This window comes from Carettochelys insculpta, chromosome 28, assembly GCF_033958435.1.
Source record: "Carettochelys insculpta isolate YL-2023 chromosome 28, ASM3395843v1, whole genome shotgun sequence".
Taxonomy (NCBI): domain Eukaryota; kingdom Metazoa; phylum Chordata; order Testudines; family Carettochelyidae; genus Carettochelys; species Carettochelys insculpta.
In genome coordinates this window covers 12,666,435-12,680,525 of record NC_134164.1, presented here as the reverse complement: position 1 = coordinate 12,680,525, position 14,091 = coordinate 12,666,435, and the positions used below count along the sequence as shown (strand labels likewise).

Sequence of the window (14,091 nt, the reverse complement as noted above, 5' to 3'; positions counted from 1 at the left end):
AAAACCCCACAGCAGCAGCAGCATCTCTGCTCACCTTCAGTCTGGGATGCCAGCAGCTTGAGGAACCAAGCAAGCAGCAGCAGGAGCTTGGAAGCCCAGAGCACAGCATGGAGTCCCTGAGGGCATCTGAGTGGGACATGATCCCTCCATGCAGGGCACAGGTGGGGGGTAGGATGGGTTCCAGCACAGTCATTATCCCTACAATGAACATCTGCCCCTAACACTTGGCAACCACTGGCCTCTCCCAGTGAAGCACCTACCTGGATGGAGCCGGAATTCCCCATGTCTGTCTGCACCCAGCCAGGATGGACAGCAACACTCAGGATCCCATCTCCACCACACCCTAAGGCCTGGCACTTGGTGAGCATGTTGAGAGCAGCCTGTGGGCAAGATGCCATGAGCAGAGACAGCAGAATGTGGGGGAGGCAATGAGCCCTCTAAGAACATGACCCACCCTCCCACAGGTGTACAAGGGTCTGAGAGTACCACCAGTAAAAACACACCCTGCCAGCTGCAGGTGCTCTGCTAATCAGCTGGGCTGCATTTGAATTTCTCCTGGATGGCCACTCAAGCACTCAGCTTCTAGAAAACACTTGTGAAAAGAAAACAATAGTGTGAGCTGCAATCTCTCAAGAAGGGCAGCAAGCCACAGAGATGCAGAGGTAGCTGCACTTTGATGAGCCACTGATGCTGAGAGGCTTCCAGTGGGCTGTGACAGGTGAACACACCTGAGAGCCACGCTGAGGCAATTCTTGGTTATGCAGGATCTGGGTGGGTCAGGGAAAGTGGAAATGTGACATTGATTCTCCTTTGGATTCCGTTTTACCAGGCCCCTTTGAGTTGAACTGGGGATGGTCTCGAAGTGGGGTATGTCCAACCCTAGGAGGGATAGAATTAACAGCTCTGCAATGGCCTTCTCTGTGCCAAGACTGGCTAGACTGGGGCTGAGCCATCCCTGGCCCATCTCTGCATGGGTAGTTCTCTGGCAGCATATAGGAACTGTGCCCTGAGCAAGGAGCCACTGCAATTGTGATCCACATACCACAGCTGTCAGTAGTGCTGTGTGTAGAGGATGGAGGAAGTGCACGAAGGGCTGGAAGATCGTGTGGTTGGAGGTCAGGATTTTCCTGTAGAGTTCTATGGCTTGTTAATTTTGGCACCAAAGCGCAGTGCAAAACTCTGCACAGCTAAGGATGTAGATGTACGATTGTCGAGGTAGTGAGAATCAGTCAGGTGCCTGTACCCAGCCCTGCTAGAGCTGGAGAAGATCTTACACTGTTAGAAGATGCAAGGTCGAGTTCTCCACAAGGGGTCTCTTACACAATGCAAGGCAGCACTTTCCCTTGCATGACCATATTTCCATTTGCTGCATGCAGGACACATGGTAAAATTACTCAGGTTTGAGCAAGCTCACCAGCAATCCAGCAGACCGCAGCCTGCAGGGTCACATGCCCACCCCAGATTTATGTCAGGGTTCCCATCAGAATGTGCGCAGCAGCAATTTTTGTAATCTGCGTGGGAGGAAAGGGCGGGAGCTGCTTCAGGCCACAGCATATGGGGTGGGTTGGAGGAATGACTTGGCCCATGTCTTTGCAGAGCTTCTCTTTTCTCTTCACCCTCCTCTGTAGCTGGAAAAAAGTTGTTTTTTCTTGCCTGCCCAGAATAAAAGACAGTTAACAGCTGCAGGCTGTTGCTGGCCACCAACATTAGCCAGCCACCTCCTGTCCCCAGACACAGTGTGGGCAGGCAGGGGTTGAAACCGAAGGCTGCAGTGTTCAGCAGGGCCCAGAGGGCTTGAGTGGGTGGGCTTCAGATGACTCACCCAGAGAGGGGGCTTTACAGACAATCCATAGAGCAGCCCCTTGCACATTGGGACAGGTGTTGGAGAGGGGCTTGGGAGTGTGTGCAGAAGGTCCTAAGCTCTTGTCATGGGGTTGCTGCGGATCCTATATGTTTGTGTGCAAACAGCCTGGAGATGAATATCTCAGACAGTTCCCACTCAGCAGCACAATGGGCATAAAACAGATTCCCTGCCTGCTCTAGCTCCACGCTGCCCCCTAAGGTCACATCAACACTAGCAACTACATTCGAAATTAGAACTGGAAGACCGAGCTCTTTCAAAAGAACCTGCGGAGCGTCCACACACGCCCCGCGCCCTATTGAAAGTAACTTTGGAAGAACTCCCGCGTTCTTTTGAAGTCGGTCCTCCGTTCCCGGGATGGGAACAGCGCCATCCTTTGAAAGAGAATTTTGAAAGACAGCAAGTGTAGACGCTCCGTGGCCCACTCATTCAAAAAGGGGAGTCCTCCATGGCAGCGATCAGCTGGCAGGCAGCGGCGCTGCTCACAGCACAGGTGGAGCTCTATGGTTCTAGTGTCTGGCCACGCTTGAGAGGACGCAGGCTCCCAGAACCCTCAGGCAGGAAGCTGAGAGCGTGGAGCCAGCAGTGAGGCCACACTGCTCTCCAGCTCACCAGCCACCATGACCGACAGCCAGTCCCCCACACCACCCAGACCTATGACCAGCCACCCAGACCCCGCCCACCTCAGGGGCCCTCCAAAGACAGCAGGGAGTTGTCCCAGGAGGCGGGCCAGGCCCTGAAGTGTCGAGCCCCCTCCTGGACAGAGGCCGAGATCCAGGACCTCCTCTCCCTCTGGGAGGATGAGGAGGCCCTCCAACAAACGGGGGTCCTTTGCCGCAACGCGGTCGCCTTCCAGCGGCTGGCGAAGGGGCCACTCGGCCGCGGCCACCCCACCTGCACACCGGATCAGGTCCGGTCAAAGGTAAAAGAACTGCGGCCGGGGATGCAGCCGGGCAGTCAGAGGCAGCCCCCACAAGCTGCCCCTTCTACAAAGAGCTCCACCGCCTCCTGGGGCTGAAGTAGGCCAGACCCCCCACCATCTTCCTCAACACATCTGTTGGGGACACTGAGCCAGAGACAGTGACCGAGGGCGAGGAGCACCCGGGGTTGTTCTCCAGCACCAGGCGACCACATACAGCACAGCCACTTGACCCCACAAGCGATGACAAGGGCTCAAGCGAAGGGGACCTTGTCATTGACCTCCCATCCAGGTGGGCCCTGTCTGACTGTGCCTCGCCTGCCTTCCTGGAGGGACCCCTAGGTAGGTGCCATGCACACCAGCCTCCCTAGTGCTCAGGGAGGGAGTGTCAGGTCACACCTGGGGTGGCCACAGGCATCCCACAGGGCCACCAGTCCAGGTGCATGTGGACCCTGGACAGCTATGTTCCCCAGGCTGTCAGGGGGATGATGCACAGCACTCAGCACCACTTAGATGGGACAGCCCAGACTTGGAGGCAGCAGGGAAACAGCATCAGGGGGGTGCATTCCCCAAGGACTGCCAGCCAACCCCACTTCTGCAGAGACCCACCCACCCCATCCTGTCACTTGTACCTCTCTGCCCCTCTCCTGAGATCCCATGGCCAAAGCTGCTTATCATGGACTTCCTCCAGGGCCTACTCCTTGTGCTTTTGCATCCCACCCCCAAGGCCCCTTCCTGTGCCTTCCCCAGCCTCTGCCCACCAGAGCAGCTGCTGGGGGACCTGAGTGAAGGAGCAGAACTCACACAGGAAGGAGGAGCAGGGCAGGTAAGGACTTGAGACTGGTGAGTTACCTGGGCCTGTGGTGCTGCAGCAGTAGCAGGGGTCCAGGGAGGGAGCCTGTGAGGCCAGAAGGCCTGGGGGGGGAGATGGGGAGCAGAGAAAGCCAATGGAGCTGCTGCTGCTTCCAGGCTGAGGTGTGTAGCAGCTTTGGGAAGTTGGGGATCCTCACCTAGCCCAGGCCCACTCTGCAGCCCTTCCTGTAGCCTGGGGTGGTGACTCTGACTTGCTCCCTGCCAGTCTCTCAGCCTGGTTCCTTCAGGTCTTTTGGCCTCCTGCCCAGAGCAGCCACATCAAGGAAAGCAGAAGAGACCTGCCTATGGCCAGCATAGGGCTTGAACCCATGACCTTGGCATTTTTAGCACCACACTCTGGCCAACTGAGCTAGCCAGCCGGTTGCAAAGGTCTCACAAGGGACCTTTTTGGAAATGAGCAACAGGCAGCTGCAGGGCCACTGGACTGAGATTTCCTCCCCTCCCCCACCAGCCTGGCCTCCCCTTTCAGACTCTCTCACCCATCCCCCACTGCTCTGAGCCCAGCTTGGAGTTCTCTCAGCCCCGGCTGCCCCTTGCCAGCTGTCCTGGGCCCTGCAGTGGGTCCCTCAGATCCTGTCTCTCCCGCCCCTCCCCAGTGCCCTGATCCCCTTGTCCCCTCAGACCCTGCCAACCCCCCCCCCACTGCCCTTTTCCCCTCCTCCCTCAGCCACAAGCCCTGGCCGGGTGCCCCTTCACACCTGCCACCTCTCCCCCCTGGCAGCTGAACTCCTCCTCCCTCTGCACTGCACAGTCACCAGCTGAAACCTTGGGCCCTACCCAGGGACAGTGTTAGAATGTCTCCCACCTGCACAATTCATGTCCACTGCAGGGGTTTTGCTTCCCAGCGGCGTAAGGAAATGTTGGTGAGGAAGCAAAAGGAAGCTACAAGAGGGATCTCAGGTGTGTCAGGTAAGTACTGGGGACAGCTGGGGTGAGAGGTGAATTACCACTGGGGTGGGGGCAGAGCTGGGTGTGCCTGGGAGTGAGACGCTCCCTGTCACGCACTAGTGTGTGCACGGACAGGGCTGTGGGGTGTCTCTGCAGTGGCAGGTCGAGGGCAGGAGCTGCTCCCGCAGACAGGGCAGAACAGAGCTCCTGCTGACAGGGAATTGTGTCTGTGTTACAAACGTGCTGGAGGAGCTGGCTGGCACAGGCAGCCCCCAGAACCACAACGCTGTGAGGCACAGACTCTCTTCTGGCAGCCACAGCAGCACCTTCCCAACTCCAATCACAACTGCCTTTTCCCGAGCTCCAGGCTGTGACTAGATTCTTTCAAATGCTCCTTTTCCATCTGCCTTTACCTTCCCCAGCAGGGAGAGAGATTGTCAAGGGAGGTCTTCTCTGCTCCCCAGCCAGACCTAGGAAACATTAGGGAAGACACACAAAAGGGAACCACTGGGAGCTGACCGTATGATCTCCTGGTTTTTAGGCAGATATGTTAGCCAGCTAAGCCACAAGAACCACCTTGTTAAATTACAGCTTGCTGATAGGGAGATAATTGTGTTAGTCTGTATCTTAAACCAAAACCCAGCCCTATAGCATTTTAAAGAAATGCATTTTTATAGGGCCACCCCACATGGTTGGACTGCCCACAACAACACCTTCCCATTCCCCAACACAAACATTGTGCCAGAGGGAAGCTGGAGTTGCTGCCCAGAGGACACTGAGGACGGGAGGAGTTAAAATGCTCCTTTCACATATTGTGCCCTCTGCAGTATACAGGTCAGAATCGACCAATCTCCCCTCCTCTCTCCCCACCTGCCCCAGTGCCAGGATCCCACAGGACACTGAGGATGGGAGGAGTTCGGGTTTTCGTGTTTTTTATGTGCCTTTTTTGTTCCAGACCCTTGGGGTGCGTTTCCAGAGGGGGCTGCCGGGGGCAGGACATGAGCCCTGCAGGGCACTGGTGGGTGTGTCTGTGACATCACAAGGGCCTTTGGAAGAACCTCAGATGATTGGTTAAAGGAGGTGGGGAGGTGGTGACCTCACAGACAGTCCCTCACAATGGCCAAGTGGGACAGACTGCAGGGCCGGGGCCATCTCAGAGACCCCCAGGGCTTTGCCTCAGGGAGTCTCCTTCTTGAGAGCTCTGCCCTGGAGGCTGGAGAGAGAATTCATGGTGAGGAACATGAGTGCAAGGAGGATCCTCTTTGGCCCATTCTCCTTTCCCATGACTAACTGCGCTGGACAGCAGCGTCTGTGTGGGGAGGGTCAGAGTCTGATCCAGGGAAAACACCAGTTTAAGGTTCTGCCCTCGCAAGTGGTAAATTGTGTCAGCCTTAATATGTTGTGCCAATATTACTCTAGGGGCATGAAGTGTTTGGGAGAGCCGCAGCACCAGTGAGTGGCAATACCAAGATTTCCTAATACTGCGGCTACACACGGGAAGCTAATTTCAGATGCAGCCAATGGACACACTATGGCTTATTTCAAGTTAGGCTCTAGCCCCTGTCTTCGCAGCCCCTGTTTCCAAATAGCTGCTATTACTTGAACTTGTACTTGTACAAGGAGGTTTACCCATTTCAAAATCAGCCATCCCCCATTTATTTTTGAATTGTTTCAAAGCAGCGGTTACCTTGTGCAGAGGCTCGATAGTTATTTTGAATACCTCTGTTGTGTAGAACCCCCTTATAAATCCAGGGCTGTGACAGGCACAGCAGCAGCTGCTCAGAAGATAACAAGCCCTGCAAGTCAGGTTGTCACTCATCAGCACCCCAGTGAATGGGCATTAGGAATGGTAATGGAGTGAAGGGAATAAAGGGCAGGGCTCCTCCCTGCAAAGCAGAATGAAGCCTCTTGACAAAGACTCTGGTCTGGTCTCCAGAAGCTATTCAACTTCTTTCATTTCTTTGTACATTGCTGCCAAAAACAGTCCAGCAAAGGGTAACAGAGGAACACCCTGCACTTGTCTACTGGCTAGCAAGGGCTTGACCCCTTGGTTTTATGAGAACCATGCGCCACCCACCTAAACTATCCAAACTAAAGAGAAACAGCTCAGAAGGGCCCTTTCAGAAAGGAGCAACAGGCAGCTGTAGGTACAGTGTGGTTCCTGGAGTGAGATTGCTGTCCCTCCCCCGCTGCTCAGCATCCCACCCAGGCATCCCCACAGCCCCTCCCCCACCACCCTGAACCCCAACCTGGAATTCCCCCCTCAGACTGTGTCTCCCATTCCCCACTGCCCTGAGCCCTGGTTTGGAATTCCCTCAGACCCTGCTGCCCCTCACCCTCTGTCCTAGGCCCCTGCCAGGTGTTCCCTCAGACCCTGTCTATCCCCTCCCTCTCTTCCCCGGAGCATGACATTAACATGGCCCATGTTCCCTGGCAGAGGGGTAACACCATCACCACCTGCTGCCATGTGCTTCCTTTGGAGGGACCCCAGTCTGCTGCCTGCTCCTGAGCTCAGCTGCTCCCAGCTCACCCACAGCACATGGCCTTGGAGCAGCAGCAGCAACCCTGTCTGGTCTCCTACCACAGACACAGAGCCCACAGGAGCAGACCCCACAGCTGTCACTACAACTCCAGAACCTTCTGCATGTGCAGTGTGTAACCTGCCCACCAAAATGACCCACCTGCAACTCATTCCTACCTGCTCCAGGGGTATCTCCCTCATCAGTACATGGCTCACCTGTGCATCACCACTTTCTCTCACCTGAGGCAGCCCATGGTCCTGACTTCCTCTTTCAAATCCAGCCTCCAGGTGAGAGCAGTTCCTCTTCCCACCACGTGGGAGACAAGATGTTGATAGTGCTCTCTTGTGTCATTGCACACAGCTTAGCAGAGACAGCTCAAAACCCCCATGTATATTGACAGCTTCCTGGGGGTGGGGGCAAAAGCAGCTCCCCTTGATTCCTTGGGCAGGAAGTTACAAGGACAGCAGTTTTATTGGAGAATGTGGGTATTGATCCCACTACCTCTTACATGCTAAGCAAGCACTCTACCATTTGAGCTAACTCCCCTCTGGAAAAAAGGGGATGCTCTGCCCTAGCCACCTCATTGCTGACTCCATATGTCCCTGCAGCTCCCCTGGCTCCTTTCCAAAGATGACCCTTGTTAGCCCAGTTCCTACCAGATGGCTGGCTGAGCTCTTTAGACACAGCTGCTAATTATGGCATGATGACAGTTTCAACCTATATGTGAGCCTTTGGGGCATCTTGACGAAGTGGCCTGGCTGCTACGGATGGGGAGATTCCAGCACACACAGGGAGCTGAGCAGTGCCAGCCTTGTGGGAGGGTTCTATGGGAATCCCTGCCTGCATCACAATGCCACTGCCTGGGGCTACTGGTGCCTGGCAGCCTGGCTTTGCAGTGTCTGGTCTCCTCTGACCAGGTTCCACTGGCTGTGTCACCACCCTGGGCTCAGAGTTTCACTGATCTACATAGGCAGGTGATATACACACAACAGGGGTGGCTCCGTGAACTGCAGAGGTCTGTAGCATGTGGTGCTTTGGTAGATGCTTCATTTCTGAGAGCAGCTGCAGAGGAGATCAAGGACAGTCAGTGTCTGTGGGAGGAGGGGTTTACGTTGGGACTCTGGGGCATATTTTTATGCTTTTAATTACTGGCCATGTGTGTGATTTATTTCTAGAGCTGTTTTCGGAATGCCCCATCTGGGTGTGTTTACTAGCCACAGCTGTTAGAAAGCACCCACCAGCACCCGCAGGCAGTGGCATTGTGATGCAGGCAGGGATTCCCATTCAGCCCTCCCACAAGGCTGGCACTGCACAGCTCCCTGTGCATGCTGGAACCTCCCCATCCATAGCAGCCAGGCCACTTAGTCAAGATGCCCCAAAGGCTCACTTGGAGCTTGAAACAGTCACCGTGACATTATCAGCAGCACTGTCGAAACCACTCAGCCAGCCAGCTGATTGCAACTGGTTTTACAAGTGTCATCTTAGGAAAGGAGTCAGAGGAGCCGCAGGGACCTATGGACTCACGAACGAGGCGGCTGGGGCAGAACATCCCCTTGCCCAGAGGGGAATTAGGTCAAATGGTAGAGTCCTTGCTTTGCATGCAAGACGTAGTGGGATTGATACCCATGGTGGCCTTTTCTTCCAAGGCAACAGGAGACCACTTCCTTCTACTTGGCTGCTCCCCAGGAAGCTCTCCATGTAGAGGGGGCATTTGGAGCTGTCTGTGCTCAGCTGTGTGCAATGGCACAAAAGAGCACTTTGAACATCTTCTCTCCCACCTGCTGTGGGGATTCTGAGCAGTGGGGGAGGGGTAGCAAGCTAATTCCAGAGGCCCCAGTGACCCTGCAGCAGCCTCTTGCTCCTTTCTGAAAGGGTCTTTGTGAGCTGTCACTGTGCAGGCTGGCTTGCTCAGTTGGTTGGAGTATGATTCTCCTAACACCAAGAGTGGAGTCCCAGTAAAAGGGAGGGCCAGAGCTGACAAGGTCTATTCTGTTCCACTGGAAATGACCCATGATCAGTAGTTTGTATCAAAAGATTTAAAAACAAGTCAGATCACACAGGGGGATGTGGCCCATTGTCAGAGTCTAATGTGGAGCTGTTCACACCCAGGGCAGAGAAGCTTCCTTTTTAAGGAGCCAGCCACTCCCAGTCTCTGTTTAATCCTTGCTTGATGGAGTTAAATTTGCAAATAAATTGCAGCTCAGAGATTTCTCTCTCGATTTGATTTTTAAAATGTCTTTGTTGTAGGACTGCTACTTTTAAATCTGTTACTGAGTGTCCAAGGAGATTGAAGTGCTCTCCCACAGGTTTTTTTACATGACCCTTTCTGATGTCTGATTTGTGTCCATTTAGTTTTTTACATAGAGACTGTCCAGTTTGGCCAGAGGAAATATTGCAGCGGGGCATTGCTGGTGCATGATGGCATATATTATATTAGTAGATGTGCAGGTAAAGGAGCCCCTGATGGTATGGTTGCTGTAAGGTCCTGTGATGTTATTCATGGTGTAGATATGCAAGCAGAATTGGCAGCAAGGTTTGTTGCAGGGCTTGGTTCCCAGTTCAGAGTTACTGTGTTGTGATCTATAGTTGCTGGTGAGGAATTTTTTAAGGTTGGCAGGCTGTCTGTAGGCGAGGACAGGCCTGTGTATCAAGGTCTGTGAGAGTGAAGGATCATTGTCCAGGATGGTTTGCAGATCACGGATGATGCGTTGGAGAGGTCTAAAGTAGTGGCTGTATGTGAGATGGCCAGTGGTGTTCTCTTGTTTTCCTTGTGAGACCTGTCTTGGAGCAGGTGGCTTCTGGGTACCCGTCTGGCTCTGTCAATGTTTCCTCACTTCCTTCAGTGGATATTGTAGTTTGAGGAAAGCTTGGTAAAGGTCTTGTAGATGTTTGTCTCTGATGGCTCAGAGCAAATATGGTTGTATTTTAGTGCCTGGCTGTATACAATGGATCATGTAGTCTGCTCTGGATGGAATCTGGAGGCATGTAGATAAGCAAAGAGGTCTGTGCGTTTTCGGTATAGGGTGGTATTTATGTGACCATCGCTTATCTGCACAGTAGTGTGCAGGAAGTGGATCTGTTTTGTGGACTGGTCCAGACTAAGGTTGATGGTGGGGGTGGAAACTTTTGAAATCATGGTGGAACTCTTCAAGAGCCTCCTTCCCAATCAATGAAGCAGTTGCAGATGTCCTTGTTCTTTCAGCGAACTTTCTCTGCTGTTAATCTTAGTGTCTGTATATGCTGTATGGTACTTTTATCTTTCCCAAATCCCACTTGCTTGCCTGTTAGATGTTCTTTTATTTTTGATCTCAATCTGTATCACCAGCAGCAGCTTGCCAAGATGACTTGTTGGGGCAATCCTTCTGTGCACTTCCTTTCTTGTGTATTGTCACTCGCATGGTTGTTGTCCATTCCTTAGTGGACTTTCCTTCCTTCCATGCTATCTTACATAGTCGGTGTATTTCCTGATGCATACTTTCTCTAGTGTATTTGATCATCTCTCACATGATCTTATCATTTCTAGAGCATTTGTTTTTCTATAGCTGTACCACTACTCTTTCTATTTCTTTCCTTGAAATATCAGATAAACCTCTGCTATGTGCCCGCACCTGACTCCCTGCCAGCCCCAACACTTGGGGCTGCCCAGCTTTGATGGTGTTTGGATCTTATAAGGCACCGGAAGAAGCTCAACTTGTGCTGGGCGGAGTCACACAGACCAGGCAGAGCTATGAATGACTGAGCCCAGAAGCACCAGCTGAATCCCCCTCCAGGCAGAAAAGATTCAAATGACAGGTCTCAGGGTGTGATGGACAGTATTTAGAACTCTGAATCTGTCTGTCTCCCTTCAAGTAAATGTGGGACCTCCTGGTAGCATAAAGGTTTGCTGTAAATCTCTCTTTGTTCAGGGTCTTGGTTTTCTTATCCTCAGGTGCACCTGAGTGAGGACTTTTTCCTCATGCTGGATAAATGAGACTCACCAGAATGCCTCCTCCAGTATCTCACCTTTTGGGGAACTTCCCAGTAATTGGCCTGCATCCCCCACTGGTTCAAAGCCCTCCCCTTTCATGAAGGCAAAGGAGCCTTGCTGCTGTGTTCACCTGAGTTGCTCTAAGGGAGGCCACTACTGCAGCTGAAAACTTTCTGCCATCTCCTTCTATTGAGTCAGCCACTGTTTTACTTGGGGGACAGGGCCCCTCTGAAGCTCCATCATCTTCCCCCACCAGTGGCATGAGAAACCTTCTCTGGGCTTTGTTGGCTGGAAAACAATAAAGCTAGTTGTGGACTTCGTTGTCACTCCACCAGTTCCTGCTGGTCTGTCCTGTCCCCTGGTTCAGCAACCCACCGGCCTGGCCGCTCTCTTCCTCATCCAGTAGCTTAATGCTAAAAACTCAGAAAGCAGAGCCCTGGAAGGCTTCTGATCCCACCTCCTCCAAGGGAAGGAAGGGAGTGTCGGGGGGAAGACTCAGTCTCACGTCTTGAGGAAAGGTTGCAACCCAAAGTCATTAAGAAGATTTGTAGTTACTGCTGATTATCCCACACCAGCAGAAGGATGAGGTCCAACCACCCTGAACATCTCTGAACTAATTGTGTAGAACAGCCAGACACTTAGACACTTGAATGTCACTGAAGAGAATTTCCAGAGTTCCACAACAACTCTGCGGAAGTGCTGGGGACCATGATTGGCTGGGGCAGTGGTCTCCTGTGTTTATCACTTCCCTGATTCCCAGAGCTTTGAGGCCAGCCGAACTGGGGAGGAAATGGAGAGCAAAGAAAACCACTGGAACTGCTGTGGAGGGCAGGTGTCACTTGGCAGGTGCTCCTGCAGCCTCTTCATGTGGGAGGTGTGTGATGCAGTGCGAGCTTATGGGGGGCTGGCTTTCTGCTTTGGGAGGCTTGGTCCAGGCAAGCCTCAGCCTCACCTGGTCCAGACCCACTAGGAAGCCTGTCCCGTATATAGAGGTAGTGACCATTAAGCCTTCCTCTGCCACAAGGACTGGAGACCCTGACCCTGGCCCTGGTAGGGAGTTCTTGGACAGCAAGAATTTTGGTAGTCAGGTCAACACAGTGGGGACAGGACAAGAACCTTGTGATCAACATCATCTCCTGGGATGGGGAAAGGCTGGCCAGGCTGTGTCCAGGGCCCAAGTTCTTCTCAGTCAGGTGAAGGAAGCAACCAAGCGAGGGGAGGGATGGAGATGGCCAAAGCCTCTTCCCAACAGACTGGTAAGCCTCACCACATGCTGTGCACCTCACCTCTGCATGCTGTTGTCCCCTCCCATCAGGGCTCGAGATTGCTCCCTGCCAGCTAAGTAAATGGTGGCAGGGCCTTCCTCACCCATATGTTGACTGCACAGGTGCATAGGGCACCTCAGCATTTCCCATTTCATTCCATTCATTGCAATGGGAGCTGGGCACCTGAGACCCCAGTCCCAGCACTGTGTTCCTTCTGTGCTGTGTGGGCCCTGCTGCCAGGGAGCAGAGAGGCCCTGGGGATGCCCAACCTGATCTACAGGCTCGGGGACTCTGCCTAGGCAGTCCTGTGCCTCCAGCAAATCCTCCAGGGGCTGCAGGGCATTGGGTAGCAGCATTATCCCTTGTGCAGCAGCGTAGATTGGGGGCATATCAAACTCTGGTGCAGCCATGGGATGGTGCAGTGGGGCTAAAGCAGGTTAACCTCCCGCTAGCCCTTCCCCACACCTGAAAGTGGCCAGTGTAACCAGCAGCAGCTCCTGGGGTGAGAGACAAGAGTCTCCATGCAATCCCTGCCATTCGTAGGCACCACCCACCACTTCCTATTGGCTGTGGTTCCCCTTTCCCATTTCCTCATGACAGGACCAAGCACCGTCTATAGTGGGGTGAGCAAACCTCAGGGGGTATGAAATTTCATAAGCGGGGCACAGCCCAGTCAGCTGCTGGGTCTCAGGCTCATCCACCTCATTAAAAATGACAAAATCTGTTACTGTTTCGATGTCTGCATGATCATATTTATACACCGATGAATGAAGTTTTTCCGTTCTACAGACTTCTTTTCTTACACACGCCCAAATGGGCTTTTATATGTATGAACATCACTGAATTTTCTGTCAGTTCTGATCACATTAGACAGGTTGTGGGGTCGCTGCTAATTTCAGGGAGGAAAAGTGGGGACCAATCTAAAAAGTTTCCTTATCCCCGATCTAGATCTTCACTGTGGGATATTTATCCAACTTCTAAAATATCTCCAAAGATGGAGATTTTGCCCTTACCTGAGGCATTTTATTCCAGTGCTTAATTGCCCTGACAAGAAATATTTCCTAATCTCCAGCCCCTCTTGCTGCAATTAAAGGGGAATTCAATTTAATTAAATTAAAGGGAAGGAATTTCATGATTTGTAGATGTATTCCCAATTTGATAGATTGATTGATTGATTTTTGGTGTCTGTCTATCTGTCTATCTATCTATCTATCTATTGGTGATTACTCTGGCCAGATGAGGGATTGTAGAACTCACTGCTCAAAGAATTAAATTTAAGCTTGAGAGAGAAATAAAACTGTGAAATGTGCAGACCTGAGCACAGAGATGTTCTGCATGTGAATTATGATACAGATCCACAAGTGTGGACTTTGGGTCCTTTCCCTTCCAGTCACTGCATTAACGTCCTCCAAACACCCTGGGATGTGGGGCTTTCTCTAGCCCTGGGCACCTTCCAGTGCAGACCAAGTGCCTGTCTGGTGTGTGCTTTGGTGCCATGCTCCCTACTGCACCATACAGGAGGCCTGTGATCTGCAGGGGCGTTGGATGAGATGATCTCTGCAAACAGCCTGTGGCACAGACCAGCCTCTGGTGTTCCCATGTGCAGCCGGCTAGAGCCCCAGCATGTCCCTGAGTGAGTGGGGTGACACAGGGGTAGCAGCTCAGCCATGCAAAGGGGCTGCCAGGGGCAGGACATGAGCCCTGCTGGCCAGGGGCAGGTGTGGGAGTGACATCACAAGGGCCTTTTACAGCACCTCAGCTGATTGGTTAAAAGAAGTTGGAAGGTGATGACCTCA

General features: G+C 52.9%; 1 non-coding gene across 1 annotated transcript; it reads right to left on the bottom strand.

Annotated features, from left to right (window-relative positions):
- Positions 1–3,938: 3,938 nt before the first annotated feature.
- On the bottom strand, positions 3,939–4,012 carry TRNAF-AAA (transfer RNA phenylalanine (anticodon AAA)). Its single transcript has one exon. It is a non-coding gene; the product is annotated as a tRNA-Phe (tRNA).
- Positions 4,013–14,091: the final 10,079 nt, after the last annotated feature.